This window comes from Martes martes (genome assembly GCF_963455335.1).
Source record: "Martes martes genome assembly, chromosome: Y".
NCBI lineage: Eukaryota > Metazoa > Chordata > Mammalia > Carnivora > Mustelidae > Martes > Martes martes.
Window position 1 is genome coordinate 16,954,515 of NC_137907.1, and position 9,353 is coordinate 16,963,867.

Consider the following 9,353-nt stretch of genomic DNA (forward strand, 5'->3'; position numbering starts at 1 on the left):
TTTGTGTTTAGGAATGCCACAATTTCTCCTTCATTCTTGAATGACAGCATTGACAGATATAACATCCTCAGTTATAAGATATTTTTCTTCCAACATTCAAATATGTTGTGACACTACCTTCTATTCTACACGGTTTCTGATGGGAAAGTAGTTGCTAATCTTATCGAGGATTATTTCTACATGAGAAGTCCCTTTTCTTTTACTGCCTTCAAGATTCCACCTTTGTTTCAAAAATGGATATATCTTTGAGCTAATCTAATTTGGTATTGGCTCAGCCTCTTACATGTGTAGGTTCATGTTTTAATCATATTTGGGTGTTTCTTCATATTATTTTTGTGCCCTTCATCTCTCCTTCTCCTGGGACAGATAAAGCATAAGTCTGTAGGTCCCTTACGTTCTCTTCAATTTTCTTTTTCTTTCTGCTCCTCAAGCGGATAATTTCAAAAATCGTCTCATGAACTTTGCCCATTCTTCTGTTCAAATCTGCTCAAGAACTCCTCCAATGAATTTTCACTTGTTACTATAGTTTTCAGCTCTTTTTTAAAAATAATTTCTATATCATTATTGGTATTTCACTTTGTTCAGACATTGTTTTCCTGATTTCCTTTAGTTCCTTGTGTATAATTTCCTTTACTTCTTTGAAAATATTTAAGATAGTTATTTTAGAGTCTAAAAAAATCTAATGTCTGCATTATTCAGAGAAGTTAATTTTGACTTACTCTGTTTTCTTCAATTGGGCCATACTTCCCTGCTTTATTGTTATGTTGTGTGATTTTTTTGTTGTTGAAAATTGAATTTGAATACCACAAATGTGCTAAGTTTGAAGTTCAAATTTCCTCCCTAACCCCAATTTTGCTGTTCTTGACTATTTAGGCTTAGATTATGTTCAGCCACTGTTCTGACTGATATTTCCTAAAATACTAATAACTTAAAAATAAAAGAAGAAAAACAAATAAAACAATTACATCAAAAATACTGGTCCCAGACCTTTTCATTATCATTATCTCTGACTTGTTGAGTTAATGGCCACTTTTGAAAGCCCTATTTTGCTAAAAACAGCAAATAAACAGAGACAAGCAAAACAAACAAAAAACCCAACCCTCATCTCCCTTTAGGTTTTAGGTGGTCCATTGCATGAATCAGTTATAGTCTTTTGTCCCAGGAGACTGAAGTATATCCAATTGCTTTACAATGTATTTGAGCAATACCCCCCACTTTCCCCTTAAGTAGAAAGTTCGGCTTTAGGTGAAACAAAGATGAGCTCTTCTTATCAGTCCTTTGATTAGCCCCAGATAAGTTAAAGTAGACACTGACAATAATTTATGAAAAGGTCTGCTCTGCTCCCTTATATCCAGAGACTAGGAACAGAGCTGCTGCCACTTTAAGATTACTGCTATCCTTGAGAGGAACTACCTAAGCTTTCTTACCATTTTAAAGTTGTCTTTTTCACTGATTCAATGTTTTCTTGTTTGCTTTTCATGTTTCACTGTTTTCTAAAATTCTGAGAAAGTTGGTTTTAATCATTCTGGTTGTATTTTTACATTTATATGGAAGGATAGGGGTTTTGAGGTCCTAAAAAAAGAGTTTGGAGTTTATGTCACCATTTTGCTAATAGCTGAGTTTCAATGATATACTTCATAATTGAACATAACTACAGTATTCTTTTATTTCTTTCTCCAGATTTTTATTAAGTTCCAGATGATTACCTTTCTGTGTAATAATAGCTTCAGGTGTAGAATTTAGTGATTCAACAGTTACATACAGCATCCAATGCTGATCGCAAGTGCCCTCCTTAATATACCATTACCTATTATACACATCATCCTACCCACTCCCCTTCAGTAACCATCAGTTTGTTCTCTGTAGTTAAGTTCCTGATTTGCTCCTTTACTCCCTAATATTCATCTGTTTTGTTTCTTAAATTCCACATATGAGTGAAATGAGATGGTATGTGCCTTTCTCTGACTGACTTATTTTGCTAAGCATAATACTCTCTATCTCCAAATACACTGCTGTAAGTGGTAAGATTTCATTATTTTTTATGACTAATATTCCATTATACACACACACACACACACACACACACACACACACACACACACATCTTCTTTAACCATTCCTTTGTCAATGGACATTTGGGTTGTTTTCATAATTTGGCTAATGTTGATAATTCTAATATAAACATTAGAAGTGTATCTTCCTCTTAGAATCTGTATTTTTCTACCCTTTGGGTAAACACCTAGTAGTGCAATTGCTGGGTCATAGGTTTCTTTGTCTTTTAAGAGAGGGAGAGGACACCTGGATGGCTCAGTAGGTGAAGCATCTGCCTTTGGCTCAGTTCATGATTTGGGGGTCCTAAGAGCAGGGAGCCTGCTTCTCCGTCTTCTTCTGCTTTGTCACTTGAGCTCTCTTGCTCGCTTTCTCTGTCAAATAAATAAATTTAAAATCTTTTTTAAAAGGTGGGGTGCAGGCAGGGGCAGATGAAGAGAGAGAGAGAATGTTAAGCAGGCTCTACACCCAGCACAGATCCTGACAGGGATTCGATCTCAACTCTGAGATCATGACCTGAGTTGAAACCATAAGCCAGACGCTCAGCCTACTGAGCTTCACACGCACCCCTTTAGGGTAGCTCTATTGTTATCTTTTTGAGGACTCTCCATACTATTTTCCAGAGTGGCTATACCAGTTTACATTTCCACCAACAGTGTTAAGAGGGTTCCCCTCTCTCCATATCCTTGCCAAAACCTGTGTTTCTTGTATTGTTAATTTTAGCTATTCTGACAGGTGTGTGGTGGTATCTCATTACAGTTTTGATTTGTATTTCTGTGATGCCAAGTGGTGTTGAGTATCTTTTCATGTGTCTGTTAGCCATTTGGATGTCTTCTTTCCAGAAATGTCTATTCATGTCTTCTGCCAATTTCTTAACTGGATTATTTAGTTTTGGGGTAATGTTTATAAGTTTATAAGTTCTTTATAGTTTTGGATACTAACCTTTCATCAGGTATGTCGTTTGCAAATATTCTCTCCCATTTCATACATTGCTTTTAGTTTTCTTATTTCCTTCATTGTGCAGGAACATTCAGTTTGTTTCCTGGGGTCCTTGGTCTCTCATGGTTCATCTCCCTTTTTGATTTTTCCCTCTTCAAATTTCTCTCCCTCCCCCATAGTCCTCTGTGCCCTTACTTTGACACCCTTTTGAGTTGAGCATTTAGTCCATTTACATTTAATTACTGATAGATATGAATTTAGTGCCATGTATTACTTGTTTTGTTATTGTGCCTGGAGATTTTCTCTGTTCCTTTCTTGTCTTTCTCACTTTTGGTGTTTCTTATTATGCAGAGCCCTCTTTTTTATTTCTTTTAGGGCTGGTTTAGTGGTCACAAACTACTTTAGTTCTCTTCATGGAAACTCTTTATCTGTCTTTCTATTCCAATGATAGCTTTGCTGGATATTCTTGCTGCGTATTTTCCCCATTCAACACAATGAATATATCATCCCACTCTTTTCTGGCTTGCCAAGCTTCTATTGAAAAATTTCCAGCTGCCCTTATGGATCCTTTTTTGTCTCATTGCATTTAGGATTTTTTTTTTTAATCACTATATTTTACAGATTTAACTACAATGTGTCTTAGTGATGGTCTGCTTTTGCTGATTTTGATAGCAGTTCCCTGGGTCTCCTGGATCTAATGACTGTTTCCTTCCCCAGATTAAGGAAGTTTCCACGTATTATTGCATCAAATAAAACTTATTCCCCCTTTTCTCTCTTTTTTTCTTTTGGGACTCCTAAGATACAAATGTTATTATATTTGATGGAGTCATTGAGATCCTTAAGTCTATTTTCATGTTCCATAACCTTTTTTTTTCCTTTTGTCCAGCTTCATCATTTTCTATTATCTATTTTGTCTATCATATATTCATTCCTCTGTTTCTTCCAGGCTTGTGCTCATTATATCCAACACACACACACACACACACACACTCACCCGTACGTATATTTTGAGTCTCGCTTATTGTATATTAATTTCTTTGTTATTTTTCAGCTTTTTCTCTGTGGTATGGGTCTCCCTGATGTCTTCCATGCTTTCTCAAGCCGAGCAGTATCTTCATGATTGCTGCTTTAAATTCTCCAGCAGGCATGTTACTTTTATCTGTTCTGCTTAGATATTTGGCCATAACTTTACCTTGCTCTTTCATCTAATTCCTTAATCTTGGCATTTTTGTCTTCTTCTATGTGTTAGAAAAGTCTATTATGGCACTTGCTCCTGTGAGTAATGCCTTTATGAAGAGGTCATGCAGTGCCCCGGGCCTAATGCTTCAGGGAGTGTCTCCAGTGGGTGTGTGTACTGTGCTATTGTGTTGTGGCTGCTCTCTGCTTCAGACCAGGTCTCTAGCGATGACCATTTGTAGTTCTTTCTTTATGGAATGAATTCCTCCATCTTCACATTTTGTCTAAGTCTCTGTCTTGTCTGTTAGAAAAGCCTGTTATATTTTCTGCTCCTGAGAACAATGGCTTTATGTAGAAGAGGTTTTACAGTGTCCAGGGACTAGTGCTTCAAGGAGTGTTTCTGGTGTGTGCTGCATGTACTCTGCTGCTGTGTCTTGCCTGCTCTATCCTTCAGACCAGTTGTTTGCTGAGGTGCTACATGCCTGCAGTGGAGAATGTTTGGATCTTGACCAGAGTATGCAAGTTTTAAGTAGGTGTGCTCTGGTCTGCTTGTTAAATGACATCTGGTGCTACTTCCACTAGAACTGAACCCTTGCAGAACTCTGTGGTTGGTAGATGTGATGCATACAAGGGTTTTGGGCTGGTCTTTCAGGGAAGGAGCCTGGGGCATTAGGACTGGGGGCACACTTTCCAGAGAAATGTAGTACCAGCAGAGCACAGGGGATCAGAACTTGGTAAGCAGGTCAGGCAGCCAGTGTTGGTGCTATACTGTTTACTAAAGTTGGTTTTTGCTGAGAGACAGGGAGGAAAATTGTACCAGCCAGCTCCTTTGTCCCTGGACAGAGCTCTCTGTGTTTGCTGCTTTTAGAGAAGCACTTCTAGAAGAGCAAATAATTTCCCCTCATGTGTTCCAGGCATTTTTTGGATTGCTGTTTTGTCACTGTCTTTGGGGTGATTGCCTGCCTGGGCAGTGCAGTGCAATTTGGGATCTATCCATGCCAAGCCTGCTGACTTTCAAACCCTAAACTTTAGGGACATGGTGTGGTAGGGTCTGCACTGATCTTCTTGGAGAGGGTCTCACCCCACTGAAAGAGATGCAAATTTGACCAAAAAGAACAATTGTGCCAGAGCACAGGAGCATGGGATTTGGAGCAAAGCAGGCTAAAGAGACAGTGTTTTGATTAGGTGCCCTCTGCAAGTAGTTCTGTTCCTATGCAGGAGGGATGAGGGAAGGAAATGGTGCCCATAGGTTCTTTTGTTCCCAGAGAGTCATCTCTGTGAATGTCACGTCTTGTAGATGCATTCCAAAAAGAGCAAAAATTCTCTCCCCATGTGCCTTAGGTGATCCTCAGATAATGCCAACTGCCTTGAGTTCCTTGCCTGCCTTCTCTCCAAGAGTAGGGCAGAACCTCAGGGATCTATCCTAGCCAAGACTATGGACCTCCAAAACTTCAGTCTTTGAGTCCTGCTGTTTGCAAAAACTCATGAAAATCTGCTTCTCTCATTTGCCCACCCAATGGCTTTGGGAATGTGTTCTCCTTGTGAGTATCCCTTGTGAGTATCTCCACAACCATGGTTCCCTCCTCTCTGTGGCACCCATGACCCATTTCGACCCTAAACCTCATCTCTCCCTTCCTACCTTCCTTAATGTGGCTTCTGCTCTCCCTCTTTTTGTGTAATTTGTCTGTCTGTTCACAGGCAGATACATTTTAAAATTATCAAAGAGACCTCCACCTCTGAGCTTACATGACCTGAATGGATGCCTCTTTACATTTTGTACCATAGGTGCTTCACCCTAGACCCTATCCTGATGAAAGAATTGGAATGAAATGAACTGAAAGAATTGGTCTTCTGAAATTAGTGGATGAGTGCTGATGTAGAGAAATGAGGAGGTGGTGTATAAACAAAAAAGGGGGGAATTCCCATCTAGTGTGCTGTTTGCTCTGTGAAACTAGGGTTTAGAAATTCAACAGATGAAGAAAAATTTGGACTGATTCCCCAGGGGAACAATGGAGGAATATTGAGTAGCCAAGTTCTCAGCAATCAGCAAGAATTTTGTGTACTTAATGTACTTGTACATAGTTTGAAAATTATGAAGGTACAGAAAGGCTAAGTGCTTCTCCCCCTAGTGCACTGAACCAAGGTTGTGTTCAAACTCAACTATGAATCTTCCAGCGGTTGTACAGAGTGGCCTTGAGTCCCAAAACTATGGTTCAAAAATAGGCTCTAAAACTTATTGGCTCAGTAACTTTACAAAAGGGGCTTATTGTATCCACATCTGTTTCCTGATTCCTAAAATAAGGGTGATGTTATAGGGTGGTTTTAGGATTGAATGGTTTAATCCATGTTAAGTAATTAGAACAAAATCTGACACACAATTATCCCTCTATGTCTACGGTTTACAATTTTGATCACGATTAGCATTAGAATCCAGGATTTTTGCCCTCCAATGATTGGGACGGGGGGCAAATAATAAAATAATTTAATAATAATATATTATTATATATTATATATGTTTTATATAATTATTTAATAGGAATAATAAAAATAAATTTATATTTAAAAATGTATTCTGTTTTTGCTTGACTCTGAAGTATCATGTCCTCTTAATATTTCATCATCAAAATACCAACTTCCCATTCATTACATTGTATTTGGTCTTTTAAAATGTAACACAGCCTTAAAATAAAGAGATTCAGACTGCTTTAAGTGACAAAAAAAAACATTTAACTGCAGTAGAAACCCAATATGACTTCTAATGGTGTACTACCTAGCCTGAATAGAAGTAGAGGCTAAGTTAAAATGTTTAGTTAAAAAAAAAAAAAAAAAAGGTGGGGAAGCAACAATACCAAAAGACTTTTAGAAAGATTACTAATATTAATTTACTCCAGGAGTTCAACAATTTAGAGAAGTTTTTGCAAGAATCCTTACCATGATTATAAGACATGAAAAGAGCTGGCAGAATAATTCAAATGAGGTGTGGGTAGAACTGATACCAGTTAAAGTTTTGACTAATATACTTGCCTTAAATTTAAAGATCATTAATATTTACTAAAGCAGGAAAAATGGACTTGAACAAGAACAAAGAATATGGGGAAAGAAGAGCAAGATGGGGTGGGGGGGAGACCTAAATATCGTCAGGTCCCAAGAGTTCAGCTAGATAGTTATCAAACCATTCTGAATACCTACAAACTCAACAAGAGATCAAAGACAAGAAGAGCAGCAATTCTAGGAATGGAAAAGTGACTATTTTCTGGAAGGCAGGATGTGTAGAGAAGTGAATCCAAAGCGACATATGGGAAGATAGACTGCAGGGGGATGGGCTGGCTCCCAGCAAGTGGTAGAGCAGCAGAGCACAAAATTGGAACTTTTAGAAGTCTGCTTCACTGAGGGATGCGGCTCCAGAGGCTAAGCAGGGGGTGGGGCCCTTGTGGGGACAGTGTGGTCTCAGGACCCTCAGGTGCTCTCAGGATTTTCTCTTTATCACTGAGTCTTGTAAGTTTTACTATTAGATGACGGGGTGATGATGTTTTATATTGATTTTGAGGGGGGCATTCTCTGTGCCTCCTGGATTTTGATGCTTGTTCCCTTTGTCACATTAGGGAAATTCTCTACTATAATTCTCTCCAATATACCTTGCTTCTCTTGCTTCTTCTTCTAGGATCTCAATTATTCTAATATCGTTTTGTCTTCTGGTATCCCTTTCTCTCAAATTCTCCCTTTGTGTTCCACTAGTCATTTAGTCTCTCTTTTTCTCAGCTTCTTTATTCTCCACCATTTGGTCTTTTATATCACTAATTTTCTCTTCTGTCTCATTATCCTAGCAGTAAGAGCCTCCATTTTTAATTGCACCTCATTAATAGCTTTTTTGATTTCAACTTGGTTAGATTTTAGTTCTTTTTTTCTCCATAAAGGAATTTTATTTCTCCAGAAAGGGATTCTGTAGTATTTTCCATGCTTTTTCAAGCCCAGGTAGCACCTTGATAATCATCCTTCTGAACTCCAGACCTGACATCTTATTAATGTCCATATTGATTAGGTCCCTAGCCATCCTTGTTCTTTTTTTTTTTTTTTGAGGTGAGTTTTCCTGCCTTGTCATTTTATCCAGATAAGAATAGATGAATGAGAGAACAAAATACTAAAAGGTTAGCAATAACCCCAGAAAAATATACACTAGTCAAATTGGAAGAGACCTGAAACTGGGGTGGGGGAGGGGAGAAGAAAGGAGAAAAGAAAAGAAAAAATAGATAGATAGGTATATTTATCTATATATCTATATGCGTGTTTGTGTGTGTATATATGACTGTGTATATATGTGTATATATGACTGGTGAATATAACAGAGCCACACACATGATTTTGGGTGTATTTTGGTCTGTTCAAAGAAACTACCTCCCAAATTTTTAAAGAAAGAAAACCTTACATATATACAAAAATAAGGGTAAAAATGATGAAGGTATGGAATATGATTGTAAAGATGAAAATTTTAAAAAGATTCTAAAAAAGGGATATAGAAGAGCAAATGATGGAGAATAAAGAAGCTGAGAAAAAGAGAGATAAACAACTACTGGACCACAAGGGGAGAATTCGAGAGATAAGTGATACTATAAGACAAAACAATATTAGAACAATTGGGATTTAGAAGAAGAAAGAGAGAGGGGGGCAGAAGGAATATTGGAGCAAATTATAGCAAAGAATTTCCCTAAAGGGCAAGGGGAACAAACATCAAAATCCAGGAGGCACAGAGGACCCCCCTCAAAATCAATAAAAATAGGTCCACACCCCATCATGTAATAGTAAAACTTACAAGTCTCAGTGACAAAGAGAAAATCTTGAAAGCACCTCAGGAAAAGAGGACTGTAAAATACAATGGTAGAAATATTAGATTGGCAGCAGACCTATCCACAGAGACCCAGCAGACCAGAAAGGGCTGGCATGATATATTCAGAGTAGTAAAAGAGAAAAATATGCAGCCAAGAATAGTATATCCAGCTAGGCTGTCATTGAAAATAGAAGGAGAGATAAAAAAAAAAAATACCAGAACAAATAAAAACTAAAAGAACTTACAAACATAAAACCAGCCCTATAAGAAATATTGAAAGGGGCCCTCTAAGCAAAGAGAGAGCCTAAAAGTAACAGACCAGAAAGGAACAGAGACAATATACAGTAACAGTCACATTACAATACAA